This window comes from Acinonyx jubatus, chromosome B2 (assembly GCF_027475565.1).
Source record: "Acinonyx jubatus isolate Ajub_Pintada_27869175 chromosome B2, VMU_Ajub_asm_v1.0, whole genome shotgun sequence".
Lineage (NCBI taxonomy): Eukaryota > Metazoa > Chordata > Mammalia > Carnivora > Felidae > Acinonyx > Acinonyx jubatus.
Genome location: NC_069385.1, coordinates 11,365,040 through 11,392,117, shown reverse-complemented (window position 1 = coordinate 11,392,117; position 27,078 = coordinate 11,365,040). Strand labels below are relative to the sequence as shown.

General features: G+C 41.2%; 1 long non-coding RNA gene across 3 annotated transcripts in view; it reads right to left on the bottom strand.

Annotated features, from left to right (window-relative positions):
- The window catches only part of LOC113598613 (uncharacterized), a 283,338-nt gene that overhangs the window by 104,519 nt on the left and 151,741 nt on the right, over positions 1-27,078 (bottom strand). For all 3 annotated transcript variants that reach the window (XR_008298250.1, XR_008298251.1, XR_008298252.1), the window contains one exon: positions 6,216-6,250. This is a non-coding gene — a long non-coding RNA (uncharacterized LOC113598613). The remainder of the gene's footprint in view (positions 1-6,215; positions 6,251-27,078) is intronic.

Here is a 27,078-nt window from a genome sequence, read left to right as displayed (position 1 = left end):
GTGGCACAAAGAGTTTTCTCAGGGTATCCGGCCAGTTACTCGAACGAGGCACAGGTAAGTGTGTTAAGTACATATTGACGGTAAATCCCGGGGTGAGAGATACTGTCTAGTTGGAGTGCCACCAAAAGAAACACACACACACACACACACACACACACGCCACACTTTGAGACACGCAGACTCTCTACGATTTTGTCCAGGATTGGACTTAGATGTCAGAAGCCCAGGTTGCCCGCTCATAATCTTGTCCCATCCACTGGCGTGGCCATGAGGACATCCAGTCTGATCGTTGGCTGCTACACTCTCCAAGTGTGAGTGCACGCCCGTGAGCGGCTGCACCAGCGCCAGCTCCAGCATCAGGCACCCTTAGGTCTGACTCCTAACCCCCTCCTGACACAACCGCTTGATTTCAAGTTTGGCTCTCACCCAGAGCAGCTATGCGACCTCAGGCAAATTATCTGCCCTCCCGGAGTCTCTCCTTCCTCATCTACGATCTGAGCTCGGTCGCATCCCACAGCCCGTGGAAAGCGCTGGGCACGGTGCCGGGCACATCAGGTCAGGACACGCTCCATGAAAGTGAACTATTTTTACTTCACTATCAATCGCTTTTCCTGCTCTGAGCTTCCGCTTCCTTATCTGTAAAGTGGAGACGATCATATGTACGTTTACAGGAGCCCTGTGAGGTCTGCAAGAAACAGACGTGGAGCGTGGAGCACCCGTGCCTGACGGAGCGAGGAAGTGTTCAGCACATGATGGTTGTGATGCTGAGGATTGAGATGAGGGGGAGGAGGAGGGGGAGGATTTTGATGTTAGTGCCCCTGGAGCCAAGCCAGGAAATTCACAGGCATCAGCCCTAAACACCCATTTGCAGCAAAGATAGACCTCCCCCTGGAAGCTCCCATCCCCCACGGCTGGGCCTGGATGGCCGCATGTGCTCGCTCTCTCTCTCTCTCTCTCTCTCTCTCTCTCACCAGATTGCTTCTCCTTTGCCAAACGGGTTTTAAGCCACAATAGCAAAGAGCAAGCGATCAGGTCTGCAACTGCATAGAAAAGAACCCAAATTCAGGGGCTCTCCCATATTTACTTGTGCCTTCCTTCCCCCCTTTTTTCTAAGCTCTGATGTGAGGTGGTGTCTTGGAGAATTGACTCATCTGCCCGTATTTGTTCATTACAGCTGTTGCTAGGAAGTTATTATGTAAATGGCTCTGCTTCTCACTCTCCATTATGCTTTTTCTCTTATTATTGTGAGATGGAATTAAGTGCCAGCCCTGTGCTGAGTTTTCATTAGACTCTTTCCATACTCTTCCGTATTTTTCTCTCTGGCTTTATCAATCAGTCACTTTAGAAGTTAATCCTTTTATATTTTAAGGACTTTAAAGAAGATATAAAACCTCTCGAGGATCCTGGGGGAGGGGCTGGATTTCAAGGCAGCTTGAGCTCTCCCTGTTCATTGTGTCAATAGTTACGCCTGGCTTTTTTAATTTTCAAAATTCAAATTAAAACATCATCATGCTCCTATAAGCTTCACTACCTCTAATAATCAAAGAACAAGTTTCGGCTTGACACACGGATAAGGCAGTGCTGAGCCACATTCATGACCGTCCCCTCCACTGGATTAGGTAATCAGGTTTAAAAAAGATGATAATCTTTCAAGAAAAAAGGAAAAAGCAAACCCTAGTCCTAAAAGTGGGTGTTTTTCTGTTTGTTTGTTTGTTTGTTTAATTAAGACATTACTACAAAATCCATTTTGGAAAACATAGGACTAGGTGGCTGTTCTATTTCTTGCCACATTCCGAAAGATATTTGTTACATGTTCCAAAGTGCAGAGTCAATATAATTTTTTACCCCCCCGAAGGGACACCAAACACATATGAAGATTTCAAAACCAGCCCAGCAGGCTTTCCAACAGATGGAAAGTGAAGTTGCACATTTCATTTCGGTTACCTGCCTCTAAATCATTGATTTTTGTAGAAATGTCACACCGTGCTTGAAGAGAAGTCTCTCTTTCTCCATAAACATACAGCAGACTTCGCAGAAAATGCCAACATTTTTAGTTAAGAGAGAAAGCTTCAGAAAAGCCCATGAAATTCAACTCACTCTCCCATCTTAGGCACACAATACCCAGCGACTTCAATTACACACCACCTTTCATCCCTACATGTCAGGAGCAGTTTTAAGCCTAAAACAAGCAGTGAATTGGCCTCACCCTGCTGAAAACTTGTGGGAAGAACAGTGGGGATCAACTACTTACTCTTTAGTTTCAATACACCGAGGAAAAAGGGTCAGACTTATTGCTTGAGGTAATAAGGCCAAAGCTGTAAGGGGTAAAAAGACTGCAGGTTGACACCTGTAGGTTTATTTTTCACGATGCTTTAACCTTCCGGCTAAATCTTCAAAGACAAGAACCAGCATTCTAACATAAAAACACAGGTTCAAATTCAGTACCCCGCCCAAACGATCTACATTCAGCCTAATTTTCTGCTACTAAGAAAGGGCAAAAAGAAAGAGGAGGTGGGGAAAAACTGTCACAGAAGGATTGTCACAAGTCTAGATGTCCCCAGCAGAAGTAAGGTCACATCGCAGAGAACGCTGAGTTCACAGAAGAGAAATTGAGGAAAACACAAGGAAGTGACATGTGGATTTCATTTAACTCCCGATTCAAACTTTAAAAAAGGAAAAAAAAAAAAATTAGGGAAACAAGTGTAGTACTGGGCATTAGATGATACCCATTATGGTTAATTTTTTAATTTTGTTAGTAACATGAGAGAAAATGGCCATTGTTTCTTTTTTGTTTAAGTTCATTTATTTTGAGAGAGAGACTGAGTGTGTGGGAGGGGCAGAGAGAGAGGGAGAGAGAGACAATCCCAAGCAGGCTCTGCACTGTCAGGGCCGAGCCCGACGTGGGTCTCAAACTCAAGGAACTGTGAGATCGTGACCTGAGCCAAAACCAGGAGTCAGACCTTCAACCAACTGAGCCATCCAGGCGCCCCGAAAATGGCCATGTTTTTAAGAGCTGCATATTCACGTATGTATGGGTGAAATGAGAACTGGCTGGGATTTATTTTAAAACACTTAAGCAAAAATGAAAAGAAGTGAATGGAGGAAACAAGAAAGGGAAACTCTGGACAACTGAATCTGAGTCAAGAGCATATGAAGATTCATTATTACTGTTCTCATTATTAAGACATTGGTGTATGTTTGAAAATCTTCACAATGAATACTTAATGGAGTTCCCCTTACTCAAAAAGGTTGCAGATCCATAAACCAGGGGTCTAAGAGTTTCCTGGGCGTTTATCTGGCGGAGGGAGAAAGAGACAGCTCACTAACTAAGCTCCACTTAAAGAGCCCTGAGGTCTCGGGCATTAGGGTAAAGATGATCGATGATCTTTGGGCAAGAAGACTATCCCTCTCAGGAAGCGTGTTGACTGATTATGACTTCTCTCTCCCTAGAGGCTGAGCTCAATGTTTTTATTAACCTAGTGACACATAAAGGGAAAAAAAAAAAAGTTGGGGAAGCCCATTAATTATGGCTAACTATAGCACAAAGCTCAATGCGGAAGTGGATAAGACAGGCTGTAGGGGTGGAGACGGGTGGTATTTCATAAATGCACCAAAGTGAGGGAGGTGCCATATTAGAAGGAACAGTGGGATGCGGAGGGGTGCTGTCTACCTGCAGGATCAGGAGGGGTTTCATAAAGTGACTTTTAAGGTGACGCTTCAGCCTCTCCCTGTCCTCGCTGCTGCACCTGTTCACTATTTGTAGCGTATGTGGGTCATCAACAAGTACTTATTGAATGTTACTGAGCTCTCTTGCCACTGTCCTCAAAGATGGCCAGTAGCTCAACTTAGGTGCAAGATGAAATCCAAGTTCTTCAGCCAGTCATTCGGGGCCCATCACGGCCACACCCCTCCTCTGCAGTGGGTCCGGCCTCACCTCCTCCCAAGCCATCCCAGTAAGCCCCTTCTCTCCAAACCTCCTCCAACCCTGATCACTCAACATATCCAGGATGCACCTGTGCCTGGCCCTAAAGTAGGAGGAAAAGAGATGAATGTAGGTGCCTGAGATGGGGGGGCAGGGGGAGTACTATCATCAGCCACGGGCAGGGGTGGGGGTCATCAAGAGGGAGATCAACGGCCTCTGCTACTGACCCTAACCAATAAGTAGGAAATCTGTCAATCGTTAAGAAAAATATTGGGTCTCTGCATCCAAATAAAATCTTCAATAATGGCACTGCGACCCTACTTGGAGAAGGGCTTTCCACACCATCTCTTAAAAAAAATTTTTTTAACATTTATTTATTTTTTGAGAGACAGAGAATGAGCAGGAGAGGGGCACAGAGAGAGGGAGTCACAGAATCCAAAGCAGGCTCCAGGCTCTGAGCGATCAGCACGGAGCCCAACACGGGGCTTGAACTCATGAACCATTTTGTTGTTGTTGTCGTCGTTATTGTTGTTGTTATTTTCCCACAGCCTCGCTTAATGAGGAGTTTCTAAGTAATCACATGGAGGTGAGTTTATGTCCTTCATGTCCCAAATACCGTCTTGGTTTGCATTCCTCCAGAAACGAATGTTAATGTATGGGTTTGAGTACAAGGTGGTGCTTTAGGAGATAAGCGTGGACGTATAGGCGAAGGAGGTACGGGACACAGGGGAGGAAATAAGCCAATAAGAGCGTGTTGTGAAGCAAGGTACAACAGCGAGCCATTGGATTTAATCCCACTGGGGAGCTCAGACACAGTCCATGGAGCCCATGCTGAGAGGGAACCCCCCCCCCCAGGGGGGAGGAGCCCAGACACTCCTCCGCCATATCTAGTCAGTCACTGACTGAGAACCTAGGGGAGGGGAGAGTCACGCCTGCCCCGCTCCCCATGCATGGCCCATAGCTCTGGCAGACAATGAGCTGCAAGTGTGGGAGAGGGAAGCGGGGCTCCCACGCCTAGAAATTGTAAGCGCTGCAAGGATATGAGCAGTTTCCTGATGCACATGCCCAGGTTTAGACATACACCCCCATATACAAGTCTGTGAAGTCACGTTCGTAAAAATCCCAAAGATGGGAAAAAGTGCCACAATGAGTTAACCAGGGTGTTTGATGAAGTTCATCTTTGCAAATCATCTTTGTGTAGCAGGAGTCATCAAACTAAAGACTGCAAGCCAGCCAAAGCTGGCCTGTTTCCATAAATAAAGTTTTATCCGAACACGGTCACGTATGTTCACTTACCATTGCTGCCTGTGTGCTACGTCGGAGTAGAGTGGTTGTCACAGAAACCAAGTGGCCTGCAAAGCCAAAAACATTTACTGTCTGGCCCTTTATGGGAAACACTTGTTTCCCTGTTAGCCTTTTTTCTCTGAACCATCACGTAGGAAGTCCAGAAGCAACCTCACTTCCCCTGAATAGTCCTTTTACCCCTAAAGAAATGGCTTCCAAATTTGTGTGTCTGTCATTCCATATCCATTCTCCAATATGTCTCTCACTACACTGCACTGTCCATATTCACCTTTGTATCTAGCTCAACACTGCCACCGGAACCGAGCTTTATTCACATTTAGATGCCTAACATCTAGATATTCAACAAATGCATATTTAAATAAAATAAATTCATTCGGGGGATTTGAGCTCCCTGGTCATCGATCTAGTCCGGGTTGGGTTCCAGAAAATGCAGACAACTTGCTCAAGATCACATACATGGCCAGCATCAGACCCAGGTAGGTCCTCTTGTTCCCCAGTCTAGGGTTGTCTGTTATATACGGACACGATCAGGCCTCATTACTGCCCTTGAGACACACGTGCTCCCTTTAACACATGGCATTTTCCGAGAAGCAACTCAAGGTGATGACTTTACACCTTCTCTGGTTGACCTGGATTACTATACCTAGCGGTCGCCTGGTCCACACAAGCCTCACAGCGTCCATGACCATGATCTACATCTCTGAAAACCGTCCTCCATCTACTAACCATTGTTCCCAAGATCAAACCTCGAAAGTCTCTCACGAGGCTCCGTGACCTGTTATCTTTCAAAACCACCTTAGGTGTCAGTAATAAATCTCTCACCTTCTGAAGAGGTAAATCAAAGCTTTGGACATAACCAGCAAAAAAATGGCTTTTCATTGTTTCTGCCTATTATAACCACAAGTGTTCAGATGGCACCTTTCAGAGCTGCTGAAACAGTAAACAATAACAGAACATCTTTACTGCCTGATAACGAGAAGCGACTTACCTTCATCAAAATAAATCTCAGCAGATTTCAACACCCTTGGAAAAAGCTGGAGGAAAAAAAAAAAAGAAAAACGTTAGTGAAATGATATTTTATTTATATCTTTTATTTATGTCCTGCTTTTTAAAAATAGGCATCGCACACCCTAAATACAGGCAAAAGCTGCATCCAACCAGTTAAGGAAATTTGTTACCTGCTTAGTGACTTTTTTTTTAATGTAATTCAGAAAAAGTTAAGCCAAGCTACAGATGAAAGCCTTTGCCACAAACCGCCAATCAGCCCTAGTCCATCTGAGGCCTGCCTGCAGAACCAAAGGAGGAATTTTTTTTTTTTAATATCCATGTCAACATAAATTTAAGAGCTATTTTTCTCTCCTCAGGAAAGATAAGTCTTAATTTTTAGGATTTCCAAAAATAACTGCCTCTCCCCTCTTCATGTCAGAATCCTACCTTGAAATCCTATCTTTTTTAAGGTGGCCAAGATCTATGTCGAATCTCTTAAAGGCAATGCTTTGCATTCGATAGATATTTAAAGACGCTTTTAGACTTGTTTCATATGTTTAAACAATTCATGACACAATGAGGGGGAACCACAGTTGGAAAAGTGATCTAGCTCGATGTGCAGGTAGAGATGCAGTCCATCGTGGGCCACACCAGCATATCTCCACTTTGCAGATGAGAACATAGCCCTGAAATGTTCGGCGCCTTCCCCAGATTGCAATGAGCACAGAAAAATGATGAAGTGTAGACCTTCTACCTTCAGGTATGAGCCCTTTCTTTGGCCTGAGGCTGACATCTGTGCCCAATGGTGCTAACTTCTCTTAATTATACTCTTCGTGCATTTCATAAATTTTAATTAAAATGAAAAGAGTGAGAACAGACAGGTAAACTAGTCCCGTCAAGCAGCGTAAGGTTATCACAAAAGTTACAAGACGACATAGCCGACCGTGACCGACACCTGTAGGCAAGTCTTCTGTTCTGTGGCAGGTTTGCTACACTTCTTCAGGCTCTTGGTCCAGATTTGGCAAGAGAATAATCGGAAGAGGACTGCATCAAGTTTGAGAGGTTAACATTATCAAGTTCAGACTCCCGTCCAACGTGATTGCTTACTTCCGCCCCGGCCCCCCCCCCCCCCCCCCCATGGCGCACAGGATCTGCGATCATTTGAGGAACCACCCATGATGCTGATTAACCTGAAACACAATGTTTACAGGAAAAATTATAGTCTCAAAGTGCACTTAAAATCATTCAATCTAGTGCCACTCTCTGGACAATGGGTAAGCTAATATTTCAAGATAAGTGTATGGAGAAATTTATCTATCCTAGGAGAAAAAAAAAAAAGTACAATATCCCCGTGGGAATTTTTGTCTCTCCCTATATATCTGTCTTTGGAAAAAGATTTTTATCTGTAGGATTGAAAACAAGAAAGAATATCCAGGCATTAATAAGCATAGGCAGAATCCAGTGTTATTCACTTAGCTACAAATAGTAGCCCCTGAGAAAATGATCCATTCAAATAATAATCTCTTAAAATGATATTTGACTATTATATACCCAATGTGATTTGTGTTGAATTTAATTATCTAAATTTAAAATACAAGAGACATCTAAAGCCATTATTTCATTTGGAGTTGAATGAAGTAAGTCATTTGGAAGTACAGTTTAATTTTTTAAAGTCATAGCATAACTAAGGGAGATGTCTCGGTCTATTTCTACTCTGGAAACACACAAGAGCAGCCTGCGACGCTTAATTGTAAAGTGCGATCTTATAAAGGAGCAAAATTAAGTAGTCGGATGTATTTGCTACGTTAAGGCAAAACGAAAACTACTATGATTAGAGCAGTTTGAGAAAAATGGATGTAAAATACTTTCCGTTTAAATTATAGCAACGGCTACAATTAAAAGAGCACTTTGCTACTTGCTGGATGGCAGGAAGATTGTTTTCTTATGCAGTTTGGCGTTTGGGTTTTTTGTTGTTGTTGTTGTTGTTGTTTTTTTCATGCAGCCCTGCTCCGGCCCATCTCCAGGCTTCCTGAATGGCTCTCCTGAGAAGCAGGGGCCTCTGCAGGGCTCCCTGAAAAGGCCACAGGAAAAAAAGAGGCTCGGAAAATCTAATCATGGCCAAAAAGGAACCAGACACAGGAATGAAAGCGTCAATCAAATTCAGTTCACAGAGGGGTGGCCTCAGCTGCTGTCTGTGATCAGTCGCAAATGGCTGTGCTGGCCTCCTGAAGGTGGAGAAAGCTTAACAGGCTGTTGCTGAGAAAGGTGACTGTCTTTTTTAAAAACTCTTATTAGTTCTAAAAATAGGGACAATATTTATTGTGTATTGCAACGTATGGGTAGAAGACCATCAAAGACTGAACTACATAGACCACAACCCAAACCCATTCCGCACCCCAGTAACAGGGGGCTGTGTTCTCACGGACGTTTCCGTGAATTTCCACACATACGAGAGGAGATCACACCAGGCATACTCTTTTTTTTTTTTTAATGTTTATTTTCTTTTTGAGAGAGAGTGACAGAGCATGAGTGGGGGAGGAGCAGAGAGAAAGGGAGACACAGAATCCGAAACAGGATCCGGGCTCTGAGCTGTCAGCACAGAGCCCGACGCGGGGCTCGAACTCACGGACCACGAGATCATGACCTGAGCCGAAGTCGGACGCTTAACCGACTGAGCCACCCAGGTGCCCTGCACACCAGCTTGTGCAGCCTTACCTTTCCCCCACTCCGTGTGAAGTCCAGCAGTGGATAGAAAAGTGGAGAGGGACTTCTACTTGGTGCTAAAAGCCGATCTCTACTATGTTTCCCAAGTTTGTCTGATAATATAAATTACCTGAGCAATTATTTAAAACACAGACAAGCAGACCCTTTCCTCTGAAGAGGCTGACGTTTTACCTCATGAGTGGGGCCTTTTGATCCATATTTTTGCCCAGAGCTTCGGTTATTTCCTATAATTGGGTGGTTCGGCAAGCTGTGTTCTGTGCGGTTGGGCAAAATCAGGATTCACCTCATCCTAAAGAATAGAAGGGAGGGGTGTGGACGGAAATAACTTGGAAGGAACACACAAAGAAATAGGCAAGCCCTAAGAGATATCCTGCCTCACTTTTTATTTCTGTGTAGACCAGGAGAGAAGGGGGGACCATTACTCTACTTTTTTTTAGATTTCTTATGAGCTCTCTGATTTGTCATTTTATACTATACCTATCTCTCTCCCTGTAGTTATTAGCAAGACAACAGCTTTTATTTATTATTTTTTTAAAAGAGAGAGTGTGTGAGCACAAGTGGGGGGGGGGAGAAAGAGAGAGAGAGAGAGAGAGAGAGAGAGAGAGAGAGAGAGAGAGAATCTTAAGCAGACTCCACACTCAGCACAGAGCCTGATGTGGGGATCACGACCTGAGCCAAAATTGAGTCTGATGCTCATCCGACTGAGCCACCCAAGCGCCCCTGCCAACAGCTTTATATACTCAAGAAAGGGGAGTCTGAATAATTAAGAGTAGTAGACGGCGTATCCTCTTTTGTGGAGGACCCAGAATAAAGAGGTACCTGCGTTCTGAGGTCAGCGGAGAGAGAGGAAATACAGGTGAGGGGCCCAAATGCAATTCTGGGAATTTGTGCCCTGACAGAAATTCCAGAAAGTTCTTGCAACTGGAGTGCCTTGGAGAGGAAAATAGTGATGGAACCTGTTCTCACTGCTCTTCATTTTGATGTAAAAGTGATGCGAGGCCCCAGGAATCTCCCAGCCACCCTCACTGTCCTGGGGCCTCTCCTGAGACAAGCAGAGAGCATGCTTCCCGACCACATTTTGTGAGCCGACTGTGTTTCTGGAGGACCTGACCGTCTCCACCGTGGAAGATGCCAAGCATCTATGTTTCCTACAATCTAAATATCGCCCACTTGCCAGATGTTTCACCTAAACTTATAAATGAAGGTCTCTCTTTCCCTTGTTATTTATGTAGGTGGCTCCACACCCCCCCTTTCAAGCCTGAGGGCCTAGGATATAACTCATTTTATGATAAAAAGGAATATCTGTTCATTTCAGCAGTTGCTGCTGCAAGGATATATTTCAAACACATTTGTGGTGAATGGTCACACTATATGACAGAGTCAAATTGATATGTGAAGTTCCCAGAATAGTGAGCAATTAATACAGAATGTACTACAAATCACTGGGGCTCGGGCTCAAGATGGAGTGCTGTTTCCATACCCCTAGAAATGAATTTGTATGCCAGACGCGTTAAGGGAAATGCACTAATGGTCCCGGGCTGGATCACTTAGCCATGTACAACTGAGTAATGTTAATAATGGCACCCAGAACACGGCAGTGAAGCACTGGAGAGGCAGACAAAATCCAGAGTTCGGTCACCTTTTCCCCCATGAAGGGCAGTGTTTGAGGAACATGCTGGAATCCCACAGACTGCCCCAGACCCCAAGTTGTAAGAGGGCTCACCTTCAGAGAAAAGACTTTGTGCTTTTATTAAAGTCCCATGGGATGGTTCACTTAACATTCACCTGTCTCGTGTTTTTAAATCTGTAAATAGGTCACCTTCTAAATAGAGTTCACTATTTATCTAGAAACGCTGCTTCCTTCAGCATCTATTCTGTCTACACCACTGCCCAAGCCTAGCAGGATTAGACACACAGCTAAAGGAAAGTGGCATCATTTTATATTAAGTAATGATTGCTTAAAATGATTATTTGGAAGTTAATCAGTACTGGCTTATGACCTCAGTTCACATAATAGTGATTTAATACATATCCTGAAGGAAAAAATACTCACTTCTCAAGAGTTTAACCTACTCCCACGACATAACTCATACCTTTAAATAATCTGGTTAGATACTTGTGGTTAACTGTAATGAATAATCAAGTAACTATCTCCTCTCAATGACAAGACATAATTATTATGAATTCCAACACTGAAAAATAAAATGTCATAGACTAAAGATGCACATATATATCACATAGTATTTGCAGTTATACTAGTCATATAACTTATCATTTTTAAAGTAATGGTTTTTCTATATATGAAATGAATTTATTAGAGGATATGAAACATGTTAAAATTGAAAAAACAGTTACAAAAGATATCAATATGATCTTAATCATATTGCTTTTTTCTATGTTTTCCATCCTTAAGAAAAATCACCGTCATTTTGACATGTCTGTTTAATCATTTCACCTTAAATAGAATATAATAATGAAAAAATTATACAGTATATTTTCAATTCACATTAGCATTATTGAAAAGAATATTACATGCCACTTAAGTGTTAATAGATTTTCAGCTACATTTGTTCTTTATAATTACAAAGTAATACGTGCTCATTGAAGAAATGTTAGGAGAGAAAAACAGAAAATAACAAAGAAGGAAAAAACAATCTCCCATAATCCTCACCCAGAGGTAACCATTACTAATATTTTAGATCCCAGGCGACCCATGAATTTGGATATGAAAAAAAAAATACATCTATGTACCCTTACTGAAATTTTGCACTTCCTTTAACCATCAATGTAGACGGCAAACCACAGTAGCATTAGAAGATAGGGAATCTTAATAAAAACAGAGAGTGGAGGGAAAAAAAAAAAAAAGAATTGGAATTTCTAAAACTGAAAAATACAATATCTGAAATTAAAAATTCACTGGATAGCCTTAATAGCAAATTGGACACTGAAGAAGAAAAGATCAATGAACCTGAAACTAGGCCAAATAGAAATTATAAGTCAAGTAATATTAACAAGGCCTGTGATCTTATCATCAATAAGAATCCCATCACAGTTATTGCAGATGTCTTAATATTTATACTCAACAATACTTTGAGATTACACTATTAGGCCCATCACTAAATCACATATGAAATAAGATCTGTCTATAGATATATGACTTACAACATAGCTGGCCTACTATTAGTCAACTCTGCACCTTGTGGTGGTTTAGCCACCAAGAAGGGAACTAGCAGGTTTTCATAATTGGAATTAAACTCAAATAGCTTTGATGATAGACTTCCAGTTTGGGCCATGATAGAGGAAGGAGTATCAGACTTACTCAGCCACTGTAAACAGCCACTAAACTTCACAAATTGTACGAAGCAAATAATCTCAAACATTGGCACTACAAATCACAAGGCTGTGATCCATGACATAAGGGAAATACAAAAGATCAACTTCACATCTACCCCAGTTTTCTGCCTGGAAGCACCTGACAAAGTGCAGCACATGAAAGTAAAACCAAAACAGAGATCGGTGGTCTCACTGGAACAAGGAAACAGATATCTGCTTGGGGTTACTGCGGCAGCCAGAATTTGCAGGTCAGGAGAAGGTGAAAAGTGAAGGATTCCCAGCAATCTGCATGGGGTCACTGTGAGTCTTCAAACAAAATGATGCAGTGCGTGCTCACTGAAAGACTTCAGAAAGCCTAGCACATGGGGAGGTCCAACCAAGATTCTGGAGGTTTTATCACGGTATGACATGGGACATTGACCGAGCAAAGTGGCTATCCCAAGATGGACACCCTGGGCATTCACTTAAGAAAGTTCACACTTTAAGAGCGCTTCTGCTCTGTATTAAACTAAGCCTCTTAACTCACTGCTTGACAGAACAAAAGCTAATATTCCTTACAAGTAAAGGACATAATCCACACTATCGATAGGTTAGCATATACAATGCCTAGCAGATAATCAAAAAGCACTAGATATATGGAAATGCAAGAAAATGTGATTCATAATCCTTGGTAGAAAAAAACATTGATATAAAGAGTCTCAGAGATGACATAGCTGTTAGAATTATCAGATAAAAATTGTAAAACAGGTTTGTAAATATGTTGAGATATTTAAAAGAAAATATGAACAAATGACTCCATGGATAGGGGATCTAAACTGAGAAAGGGAAAATATTTGAAACAATTAAATGGAATTTCCAGAACTAAAAAATAAAATATCTGAAGTTAAATATTCATTGCATGGAATTAAAAGCAGATTTGACATTGCAGAATATATTGGTGAACTTGAAGACAAATATGGAACCAAGGAAACTGAAGCACAGAGAGAAAATAGACTAAATAAAAATGAACAGACCCTTATAGTATGTGGAATTATATCAAAAAATCTAACATATAGGTAATTGGAACTTAAAACAATGAAGGAAAAATTGAGATACAAAAAATTAAGAAAATATGGCAGAATTTTTTCCATTTTTTTTCCAAATTTCAAATGTACAGAACCAAAAATAATCAGTGAAACCCAATAACCCACACAAAAATTCCACACAAAGATACATAATATTCAAACTGCTGAAAACCAAAAACAAGAGAAAATCACAAATGCAGACAAACGAAAAAGAAAAAAAAAAAAAAAAAGACACCTTCTATACAAAAGAACACCAAAAAGAATGAATGCAGTCTCATCAGACATGCAAAGCAGGAAGACAATACGATGGCATCTTTAAGGTGGTAAAGGGGAAAAAGTTATTAAACTAGAATTCTACATTCAGCATAAATGTTCTTCAAAAATGAAAGTGAAATAAAGACCTTATGAGCTAAACAAAACCTGAAAGAATTAGTTAACAGGAGACCTTCATAATGGGATTAAAGGAATTTCTTCAGGCTACAGGAAAATTATATAAAACAGAAACAGGTTTACCTGATGGAAGGAAGAATGCCAGAAATTGTAAATATATGGTTATATATAAAAGACTATTGTTTCTTAATTCCTTTAAATGAAAATTTCCTGTTTAAAGAAAAAATAATAACAAAGTATCTGGGAGGCATACCGCACATAAAAGTAAAATGTGTCGCAACAGTATCACAAAGGATTGGAGGGTATAAAACTATATGCTTGTTAAGTTCTTACATAACACATAATGACACATAAAGTGATTAAATATTAATGCAAGCTAGACTACGATAAATAAAAGATGTGTATTATAATCCCTTCAGCAAATACTAATAGATAGGACAAAGTCATTGTGATAGATGAAATAACAAAAGATGTACAGACCCTAATCCCCAGAACCTGTGAATACGTAATCTCTCGTGGAAAAGGTGACTTAGCAGATAATGATTAAATTAAAGATGTGGCGATCAGGAAATTAATCGCGTTTTATCTAGGTGGACCTAATGCAATCCCAAAGGTCCTTATAAGTGAAAGAGGGCCAGAAAATGAGATGTGGTAATGGAAGCGAGGTCAGAGTGACATAATAGCTGGTTGTGTAGATGGAAAGGAGCAACGATCCACAGAATATGGGCAGCCTTGAAAAGCTGGAAAATGCAAGAATGTGGGTTCTCCCCTCAAGTCTACAGAAGAAATGTAGCCATCTTAATTTTAGACTTTTGACTTCTAAAACTATAAAATAATAAATTGACATTGTTTTAAGCCACTACATCTATTGTAATTTGCTATATCAGCAATAGGAAATTAAAACAGTAATTAAGCTAAAAAGCGAATAGAAGAGATAAAATGGGATATGAAAAATATTAACTTTCAAAGAGCAAGAAAGAGCAAAAATGGAACAAAAAATAAATGGAGAAAACAAATATCAATAACTTTCAAAGGATTTAAATCGTACAAAGTATGTTCTCTAACCACAAAACAATTAATCTTAAATCAGTTTTAAAAAGCGAGAAGTCCCTCAAGTGTCTGGACTCAGTGGGATATACTTCTAAGCAACCAATGAGTCAAAGAAGAAATCACAAGGGACTTAGAAAACATTTCATATTGAACATTAACGTAAATCTAACATATTGAATTGTATGAGATACAGCTAGAGCAGTGCTTAGAGGAAAAACTATAGCTTTAGATGCTTATATGATAAAAGAAGAAAGGTTTAAAATTAGTGATTTAGATTTTCACCTTAAGAATCCAGAAAGCAATGAGGAATTTAAACCCAAGATAAATAGGATAAAATCATAAAGATCAGAGCACAAATAAATAAAATGAAAAACAGTAGAAAAACTAACAAAATCAAAAGGTTTTTTCTTTAAGAATGTTAGTAAGGGGCACCTGGGTCGTTTAGTCAGTTAAGCAACTGACCCTTGCTTTCGGCTCAGGGCATGATCTCCCAGTTTGTGAGTTTGAGCCCCGCCTCAAGCTCCATGCTGACAGTGTGGAACCTGCTTGGGATTCTCTCTCTCTCCCAGTCTCTCTCTCTGCCCCTCCCCTGCTCATTAGCTCTCCCTCTCTTTCTCAAAATAAGTAAATAAATAGTAAAAATAAAAATATTAGTAAAATTGATTTATCCCTAGTGTGACTGACAATAAAGAGAGAAAGAAAAAACACAATTGACAGCTTCTAATAAAGTTCAACATAAATTTACCCTGTGACCTAGAAATTCAACTCCTAGATATTTACTTAAGCAAAATTAAGATGTATTTCCACAAAAAGACATATATAAGGATGATAATAGCAGCATTATTCATAAGAATAGCCAAGAACTGGAAATAACCCAAAAAGTCCATCAACAGGAGAATGGACAAACAACACATGTATAAAGAAATACTACTTGGCAATAAATAAGAATGTGTATCATCTATCAGCTGATCTACAAAATAGTATAGACAGAGCTCAAAAACAAGAAGCAAAATAAACCAGATATAAAACAGTACATACAACATGACTCCATTTGTATAAAGTACAAAAATAGACAAAAAGTAAGCTTTTTGTCCACCCAATAAGGGGTTAATATCCAAAGTATGCAAGAAACTCTTGTAACTCAATAGCTATATAGATAGATGATAGATAGATATAGATATAGATATAGATATAGATATAGATATAGATATAGATATATAGATGATATAGGTACAGATATAGATCTCACAGTTAAAAAATGGACCAAGGACCTGAATAGACATTTTTTCCAAAGAAGATAGAAATGGCCATTAGGCACATGAAAAGATGCTCAACATCACAAACCATCAGGGAAATGCAAATCAAAACCACAATGAGATAGCACCCCAAAGCTGTTAAAATGAAAAACATAAAAGTTAACAAGTCTTGTTGAGGATATAGAGAAAAGGGAACCCTTTTATACTGCTGGTAGGAATGTGAATTGGTATAGCTATTATAGAAAACAGTATGGAGTTTCCTCAAAAAATTAATAATAGAACAATATCACTTGTAAGTATGTAACCAAAGGAAATGAAATCATTTCCCAAAGAGATATCTGTATCTCTGTGTTTACTGCACCATTATTTAAAACCACTTACATATAGAAACAATTCAAGTGTCTATCCACAGAAAGAAAATCTGATATTTATATTTGTGATATATATACATACACATACGTGTGTGTGTATAAATAATATTCCATTTATTATTTAGCCATAAAGAAGGAAATCCTGCTATTTGCAACAACAGGGGTGAACTTGGAGGGCATTATGCTAAGTGACATAAGCCAAACGGAGAAAAATAAACACAGGATGGTATCATTTCTATGGGGAATCTAAAAAAAAATTTTTTTTAAGTTGAGTTCGTAGAAGCAGAGTAGAACGGTAGTTGCCAGGGCCTAGGGAAGTGAGGGGTGGGGGGTAAGGGGAGATGTCAGTCAAAGAGTACAAACTTCCAGTTTTAAGTGAATAAGTTCTGAGCATCTAATGTACAGTATGTTAATTACAGCTAATAATACTGTACTGTATACTTGAAATTTGCTAAGAGACTAGACCTTGAGAGTTCTTACCCACACACACACACACACACACACACAAGTATGTAAGATGATAGATATATTAACTGACTTGATTATTGTATTCATTTCACTATGTATATGCATATCAATTCGCCACATCGTACACTTTAAACATGTTACAATTTTGTCAATTATACCTCAATAAGGCTGGAAACTGGGGGAAGAAGCTATGACAATACTCCAGGTTTGCACACATCTGCTTCTCCTCGATTGTAAACTGTTAGCAGGCAGGGATCATGTTTAGCTCACCTTAATACCCTTTAGTGGATATGAATCAAAATGAGTTGACTATCCTAGAAGGATCTAGAAGCATCTATCAGTCTGGGATGGTCAGACAACAGTCAGGGATGATCCTACAATATGATGGGGGAAAACACACACTTGGAAGCATGACAGACCCTGGGTCGAATCTTCACTGCTTTCTACCAGGTTGCCGACCCTGAGATTCAGTTGCCTTGTTTGTGAAAGGATTGGTGACACACCTAAGTCACACAACTGTCGCTGGATTAATGAAGTGCCAGCACAGTGCTTGGTCATGGTGTCCAGTACACGAGAGGGTCTAATAAACCCTTTCAGATATCAGTTTCCTCATGTTTTGGCTAAGATGGTTTCTGAGGTCCCCCTTAGTCTTGAGTCCTTGAGTCTAGGAACGTTCAGTCAGTCTGTCAACAAACATCTTCACTTCTATGCTAAAGACTGAAGATATAAAAGGAACAAAACATATTTTCTGACTCTCAAGGAAATTATGGTCCCATGGAAAGGGGAAAATAGTAAACGCCGGCAGAGAAGTGGATAAAAGGTAGCAATAAGAAACAATAAAGACAATGAGAGATGTGCTGTTCCACTCTTATGTCACCAGTCCCGTTTTATGGATTAACTAGAACAAACCTATGACACAGCCAGTGGAAGGGCAAGACTGGGTCCAGTCCTAACTTCTGGCTCTAATGGGTCCTGAGATCTAATGTGACTCAATGGCTCACGCATCGCCTTGACATTCACCGAAACATACCACACTTGGTTGCACCTGCTGCGGTAACCCAAGTTTGTAGAAGCCAATTATTGGCCAAAAAGATCTGCACAGTTTTGCATGGATAGAGGTGCTCCAAACAGTACTTCCAACATGCATTTACACACAAAAAAAAGCAGAGAAAAGGTCATTATGGGAAAGATTAATGTTGATTTTCCTGGCTTTGCTTGGGTTTAAAAATCGGAAGCTTAACTCTTCATTAACACAGGTGATTAAGCTGATCACACCGTTATAACCAGTAATCGGTCAGATGGCTTGATGAGACTAATTTATTGTCATTATTCGGACATGTATTTCTTACACACAGCACCAAAAAAAGGAGAGTTTGTGTTTGTAAGTCCACAGTCCCTCATTAGAAATTCATCAGAAACTCCCTCATCAGAGACTCAAAACCAGTGTCAGATGGTTTTGAGATTCAGAAATCTTGGGACTTGAGAAGGGTAATTTGGTACATATACCTTTCAGTATGTAACAGTCCTAGCAGGATCTGGGAAGGCATTCTGTAATCAAACAGCAAGACGCATGAATTGTCGCATTAAGCAGGATAAATAAAGATGATGAAGGGCCTTATGTCCACTCTGGCCAGGTTTTGCTGCCCAATGAGTTCAGGTCAGCTCGGATTTTGCAGCCTGCAACAAAACACTTTGGGTTTTCAGAGCTTTTAGGATTTTAGAATTATGAATAAGGAATTATGGACTGTATTAATTTTTGTAGAGAACAATGGGCTAACTCTTATCTAAAACTTCCATTGATATAACTAGGTTATACACATGATCCATAGCCAGAATGATGATCAGAACTCTTTTTCACTGAAAGCTATGGGCACTTGCAGAAAAGGGAAGAAGGGTATCCGTATCATTACTTGCGCTCATGCCCACAGCAGACAAAACTAATTAGCCACTGCTTTTTCTGAGTCTGGAGCAGGGGTTTGGCAAATTATGGCCGGTGGGCCATTTCCAGCTACTATTCATTTTTGTAAATAAAGTTTTATTGGAACACACCCACACCCTTTGGTTTACCTATTACTTTTATGCTACAACAGCAAAGTTGAGCAAGTGCAACAGAGACTCCATGGTTCTAAAAGTCTAAAATATTTACCATACGATCATTTGTAAAAACAACTTCCTGGCTTCTGGTAGCCTCGTGATCCTTACCCCAGGGCCCTAGTTAACTTCCTACCAACAGATTAGAGGGGACAGTTAAGATGAAACCTGTCTCCCTCCCTGTCAGAGTGGGTCAAAATTATTCATAGCAGCCTCCATCACTATATTATGTGTGATTTCCCTTTTTAAAGGGATGCAATGATTCCAACTGTTTTAAGATTCACTGGGAAAATTCATCAATGCTAATAATTATACTGTATACGTCTGTGGCATGATATATCTAAGTATCTCAAGTCTTCATAGCCACAAACAGAATTGTTTCCGTTTTAAACAGGATGAGAAATGTAGGACAAGAAAGCTTCATTTTCATCAGAAATGAACAGCACAAGATCCATTTCATTTGGCATTTAAAAATAAGTAAAGTGATGACTCTGATGTTTCTCCCACAGCTTATCTTAGGATATGGTACCTTATTACCGGAAGGTGGGTGTATGAGCTGAGCAGTAGAGGAAATGGTCCTAGTATTAGATTCCCCTAGAAGTGAGGCATGAATTATCTTGACAAAATATAGCTCAACATCAGTGGTTAATAGCTGGCCTATTCAAGTTTGTGTCAGCATGAAAGAGCTTTTCATCTTGTCTCTGTTTTTATTCAACGTAACAACACGGTGGGAACCTGTAGGGTTAATTACAACCTAATGAATGAATGGATGTTCTTCACATAACCTATAGCTATTTCCACACATAGTTCACTCTCCAAGGCCACTCTGCTGACCGGCCATCCACCAACCAACACAAATGCCAATACTTGGAGAAATACGATGCCCTCACTGAATGACGACGCACACAGCCTTCCCGCTTACTGTGTGCACAGCTCTGTGCTACCCACTGTGGAGAATTTCTGGAAGTATGGCCCTTCCTTCCTGGCCCCAGTGTTTTACAATGTAATTGGGAAAGCAAGGCACACGCTCATAAAAATTAAACAGTCATAAAGAGCTAAATAATACCAGGTAATTTGTGATCATTTGCCAAACTTCGGGACAACTTTTCAAACACTTCAACATAAATCACACCGTAACAAGAGTTCAAAACTGTCTGGAAAATCCTTCTCATCTAATATCATTAATGCATGTTTCAAACGGTGAGATTTCTATTTATTTTGACAACTCTTCCCCGTGTCAGGATGTAGCAAGCAAGTTTGAAAAGATGAGTAGACAGGAACTTGACAACCTAATTTTATATGAATTTTGGAAATATTTATGGGAGAATTTTTTATCCTATTTACTATACATTCTCACAGAAAATCTTGGAGTCTCCGAATATTATAGCTTGAGATGGTTTAAATGTGGGAAATACCACGCTTTCATTCTCAAATGTGGAAATGAAGGACTAGAGATTTCAGGCGGCTTCCCCATCATAAGTGGCAAACTCGCCCTCGTTGCTGGTCTAACTCCAAACTGGGTAGGGGGTGGAGGAAGGGTGGGCTACAACCCTGGATCATGTAATATTGCAATAATCTTCCTGGTAGGAAAAGGCCCTGGGTAGGTCCGGGGCTTCTTCAGAAAATTCAAGATAAGAACTGAAAACTAGCTGGGGTTTTCAGGTTGTGGGACAGCTAACACTATTCTGAAGGCAGAGCATCTACAACCGATTCCAATTTCCTAAGGAGCATAGAATCACGGTGGGCAGGCTAGAAAGCAGGGTCTGGATTCATGGCGCCCTTTTCTATGAACAAAACTTTAAAAAAAGGGGGGGGGATTTTCTTACCATGGAGAGAAAAGTCGTTCCCCAACAAGTACCAGTATTTAGAGTGACCAGCCATTTTAGCTCTCCTAAAACTCTCCCAGTTTGGCACTGGAAGTCCTGCATCCTGAGAAATCCATCAGTCCCATGCAAACCAGGATGGTTGGTCACCCTAGAAGGGGAGCATGGTACCAACACATGAGGACACTCATTGGGTTTGGAGCTGGGCAGACAGCTACTACCTCCTAATGGTCCTCTCTGAGGTTGAGTGCATTCAGGAAAGTCCCCTACTCCACACACTCTAAAATGGATGATTTTTCCAATGAAGGTGTTCAGCCTTCTCACTAACAAACTCTCACTCCACAGCCAGTCCACATCCGGGCACTCACTCACTGTTAGACAAGTCGGCCAAATCACGCAAGAAAACACTGTTTGGCAATAATCTTTACCTGATTCAACCTAGGGTTTTTTTTTTCTTTTTTAACAAGTTTAATGTGGAAGAAGGAGATACCTTTGCTTCTCTTTCTACTATTTCTTGTTTCAACGGTACCTTTGTCAAAATGTGTGCAATTACCCAGTGACAAGCACAATGTAAGTCCTTATAGGTACTTTTTCCTTAAAGTTACTCAATATCTTAGAAACTTTATTTTTAGTAAAGTGCTTTTAAGAAGAGGATTTGGAGGCAAAAGTATCGAATGCATGGGTGAGAACAATTCAGTTCTGTGCTCTGTAAGGCTGGCCTCTTTCCACGGCCAGCTCCTTCCTGGGGCCATCCCCATCTCTATCAGTCCGCGCTATGGAAACACAAGCCAGTTTACTGGCTTAAACCCAACATCGCCACAGAGGAAACTCTTCTTCCCTAAGAAATAAGACCCTGCATGCCAAAGCCCAATGAAAATGGGAAAATGGCATTTGACTCGTACACTCACTGTGGTTGACCGTACAGGTTGGTCTAGGTATGATTTCTGGTCCCATCTCTACAACCATCTGTCTGATTAGGAGGAGCATTTGACCTGCTTCGGTTTGGGCCTTTAGAAAGCAAGATTGCTCAACTAGAATGATCTCTAACTTTTTTCCTAGCCACAAAAAAACACTGACAATATTTCTATATCTTTGCTTTAACTCATAGGATCCAGATTTGGCTTCCTTAATCGTGCAGACAATTTTAGAGTGTTCCTCTCTCTAGGTGGGATCTAGGCCCTATGCTAGATGTTGTATGCATTACCAATTGTATACATCGGCAAACAAGCAACAAGGCCCCCTCAGGAGACCCCCTCACATTTCACAGTCTTATAGGAGAAAGGCAATAAATAAGAACACAAACAAGGTATAAGTATGAACTAAAGTGGCCACACCCAGCACATCAAAGGGAACTAATGAGGAGTTCAAGGTGTTCCCATCTGATGACTTGCATTTTTCCGGTGAGGTGTGAGGTAAAGTCACCAACTAAGTGTGCACTGGAGAGAGGTGGGAGAGAAGAGCGGAGACAGAGAAAACCATCCCTTAAGGGGACACGGAGCTGGCAGAGAAGTGTGTTCAGATGGCCCAGGAGAGGCAACCTTCCTGGGGTCTGAAACCAAGAATTTAAAAGGAACTCAGTCTGCTCAGTTGTGCTTTCCTCTGACTAGACTCTACAACTCAGATGCAAGCAGAACAAGGCAGATAGCTGGGTTCATCAGGGCAGTGGTTCTCAGACTTGCCTGGGCATCAGAACCATCTAGGAGCTTATAAAAAAAAATACTGAGACTCAGGCTCCTCCTTCAAAGACTGATTCTGTTGTTCCATGGTGGGGCCCAGGCATAGGTAATTTTGAAGGCTCTCTGGTATGGTTAAAGTGCTTTGGTTACAGGCTTCAAAAAGAGAGTAGGATAGCCAGAAGGAGAAAATGTCCGCAAGACCGTCATACTGATTGAGCAAGGAGCCTAGGCTAGACAAAAAATGAAGGGAAGCTGAAGGGAGTTAATGCAATTAGGGGGTTCAGTGGACCACAATGAGGTCAAGGGATGATTATACTGGGGGTTCCTTGAACAGTTAGCTAGAAGGACAAAAACCCTTAGTAGGAGCACGATATTACCATTTCATATATTTAGGGGATTCTTCTAAAGCCGTTATGGTGAACGAATCTAAGACGTGGCCATGGGAGGGGGTGGCTAGCCAACACTGAAAAGAGCAAAACACTGCCGACGAGAAGGTGAAGGAACTGAGAGGCCAGGATGTGGTGTAGACCATCCACCTGGGAGCTGAGATTGCCAAGAATCATCACAGGAGTTGGGGTGTAGCGAAGGGCTCTGAACTCTGAATTAGGTCCACAATAAATGAGAGAAGGTGAGAGAATGGACAAGGACACAATCAGTATCCCAGAGCCAGCAGGGATGGGTTATTGTAGGAAACGGGGTTGGGACGGAGGGCCTCCAGGGGGCCAGAAGGCCTGAACTGGGCAGTAAGCAGGCCTCAGACACATGCACTGAGCTCAGGGTCTAATCTGAGGAAGAAGAGAGGATTTATATGTCCAGTTACAGCATTCCCACCTACCCCCCCCACCGGCAACTCTGGACTCATGGAGTCACAGGTGCACTCAACATCCACACTGGACATCTAGCAGCCATCTCAGCAGAACATGTCCAGAACTGAGCTCCACATGACCCCCTCCTTGCCTGCTCCTGCAAAGCCTTCCCAGCTCAGTTAGAGGCACTTCTGTCCTTCCCATCAACTACCACCTCGACTCTCCTCTTTCTCTCACTTCCCACCCGCACTTTTCCGCACCCCACTGCCAGCCAGCATTGTTGCTCTCTTAGTCATAGCAACAGACTCCAAATTACTCTCCTCGGTTTTGCTCTTAGCCCCCTACCATCTGTTCTTAACCCGGCAGCCAGAGCGGTGCTTTTAAAATAAAGCCTCATAGCCACGGATGATAACAAGCTTGGCTGCTGAGGACCTCCACCAACCCTGAAGCCAGCTAATGGAGCCGCCCAGAGTCCCTGTTGCTACATCTTTTCCCCACAGCTGGAGCCGTTGCGGTGGTGAGACCTGCCCCCATAACCCCAGTCACTGCTCTGCCCCACTCTCTGGCTTTGGGATGTCATAGTGCCTCACAATCTATAGGACTGGAAAGCTGCCACTGCTCTGACAGTTCGACATATGGCTTTAATGGTTCATCACCAGGGCCATGCTGTTGATGCTAACCATCCCCCGCAGTGAGTCAGGGCTTTAAGCTACCGTCCCCATGGTATGCACCTTGCTTCCTGAGCCCAAACCACCAGTGCGCTCTGTCATCCCAGACCCATGCTACTAAGGCACGACCCTCCTCTGGAGCCTTAGTCACTGCAGTGAGTCCCAGAGACCCAGGACCCAGTTCCATGAAAGACCCACACATACCTACACGTTGGACACCAGGGCCAACAAGTGCAGGCACTGTAGTAGTTCAGAGCGCATCTGACCCCAGAACCCTGGGTCTACTGCCATTCTGAGTGCAGACACACAAGACCCAGAACCAAGAGGAACCCCCTCCATTCGAACTTTCTCCCACAGGCAAAGAAGGAGAACAGGAGGACTCCAGCGACCTTTACCTTCAAGGACCCCAATAGCCCTAGCCACCACTGGGATCTTTGTAGTCTTGGTCACAGAAGAACTCACCGTCTTCGTTGACACTGACCTATGCTGATGGAGCTACATGGAGGCTATGCTATTGTGCCCTCCCAGGAATGAGAGATGCTACACAGTGCCTAGCTAGCACACCCACATCTACCTTTAGGTGAAAGTCTTTCTCCACCAAAGCCATGTCGAAAAAGGCTGGAGGAGGTGACTCCTCCCACAAAGGCACAGGCATCAATGCAAAGCCATTGGAAACTCAGAAAACGTGAGGAAACATAACACCACCAAAAGGACACAATAAGTTTTTAGTTACTGACCCCAAGAAATAGAGATCTGAAAAAGAATTCAAAGTAATTACTTTAAGGAATCTCAGTTTAATTCAAGGGAACACAGCCAATTCAATGAACTCAAGAGAACAGTGTGTGAACAAAACAAGAAGTTCGACGAAAAGACAGAAATCATTAAAAAAAAAAAAGCCAGAAATTCTGAAACCGAAGCAATACAATGAATGAAATGAAAAATGCAATATGGATTTCAATAGCAAGCTCAAGTAAAAGACGGAATCTGCAAATTTGAGAACAGATCTCTTGATATTATCCATTCAGAGGAGAAGAAAGAAATAAGAGTGAAAAAGGGGGCCCCTGCCTTAGTCAGGCATCCAACACTTGATTCCATCTCAGGTCATGAGCTCGCAGTTGTGAGATCCAGCCCCACGTTGGGTTCCACACTGAGCATGGATCCTCCCTGGGATTCTCTCTCTCCCTCTCTCTCTGCCCCTCCCCCATCTCTCTCTTTCTTTCTCAAAATAAATAAATAAGCTTAAAAAAGTGTTTTTAAAGAGTGAAAAAAGCCTATATTGATTACGGGATAATGCCAAGCACAACAGTATTTGCATACTGAAAGTCCTAGAAGACAAAAGAGAGAAGAAAGAAAGAAAGAAAGAAAGAAAGAAAGAAAGAAAGGAAGGAAGGAAGGAAGGAAGGAAGGAAGGAAGGAAGGAAGGAAGGAAGAAAGAAAGAAAGAAAGAAAGAAAGAAAGAATTATTTAAGAAAATAATGGCTGAGAGGCAGCTGGATGGCTCAGTTAAGTGTCTGACTTCAGCTCAGGTCATGATCTCATGGTTTGTGAGTTCAATCCCTGCGTCAGGCTCTGTGCTGACAGCTTGAAGCCTGGAGCCTGCTTCGGATTCTGTGTGTCCCTCTCTCTCTCTCTCTCCATCCCTCCCGCACTCAAGCTCTGTCTCTCTCCCTCTCAAAAATAAACATTAAAAAATTTTAAAGAAAGAAAGAAAGAAAGAAAGAAAGAAAGAAAGAAAGAAAGAAAGAAAGAAAGAAAGAAAGAAAGAAAGAAAAGAATGGCTGAAACTACCCAAGTCTGGGGAGAAATACAGCCACCAAAATACATGAAGCTTAAAGCTCCCCCAACATTTCCAACCCAAAGAGATCTTCACCAAGACACATTATAATCAAATTCTCTAAAATCAAAGACAGAATTTTTAAAGCAGCAAGAGAAAAAGAGACTCATCAAAACAAAGGAACCCCAGTAAAACCATCAGTAGAAACCCTGCACAGCAAAGGAAATAATCAATAAACTAAAAGACAACCTACTGAATGGGAGAAGATAAATTAAAAAGGCAACCTATAGAATGGGACAAAAATATTTGCAAGCCATATCTCTTAAAGGGTTAATATACAGACTATATAAAGAACTCCTGTAACTCCATAGCAAAAAAAAAAAAAAAACAAACAATCCAATTTAAAAATGGGCAATGGATTTAAATAGCTATTTTTCTAAAGAAGACATACAAATGGCCAATAGATAAACAAAAAGGTGCTTGACATCACTAATTATCAGGGAAATAGCTCACATCACCTCACACCTGTTAAGATGGCTAATGTCAAAAAGACAAGAGGTAACAAATGGGGGTGAGGATATGGAGAAAAGGAATGTAAATTGGTGCAGTTACTATGGGAAACAGTTTAGTGATTCCTCAAAATTTAAAAATAGATATACCACATGATCCAGTAATAGTATATATCTTGGTATATATCCAAAGGAAATTAAATTAATATCTCAAAGAGATATCTGCACTCCCATGTCCAGTGTAGCATTATTCATAATAGTAAGATACAGAAACAACCTGAATGTCTTTTAATCCTTTAATGGATGAATGGGTAAAAAAAAAAGGCGTTAGATATATATATAGATATATATATAGATATATATATATATTTGTGTGTGTGTGTGTGTCAGTGCATAGACATATATGTGTTTATCTATGTGGTGTGTATATGTGTGTGTAAAATGGAATACTATTCAGCCATAAAAAAGAAGGAAATCCTGCCCTGTGCAACAATATGGATGGACCTGGAGTGTGTGATGCTAAATGAAATAAGTCAGGGAAAGACAAATACTATATGATATCACTTATATGTGAGTCAAAAAAATACACACTGCAAGGAGAAGGAAATGGGGAGCTGTTGGCCAAAGTACACAAACTTTTAAGAAGGGGCGCCTAGGTGGCTCAGTTATTTGTCTTCAACTTTGGCTCAGGTCATGTCTTGTGGTTTGTGAGTTCAAGCCTCGCACTGGGCTCTCTGCTGTCAGTGCTGAGCTTGCTTCCTCTCTCTCTCTGCCTCTCCCTTGACCCTTGCACTCTTGCCCTCTCTCTCTCTCACACAAAATAAACATTTGAGAAAAACAAGTTCTGAGTTTCTAATGTGC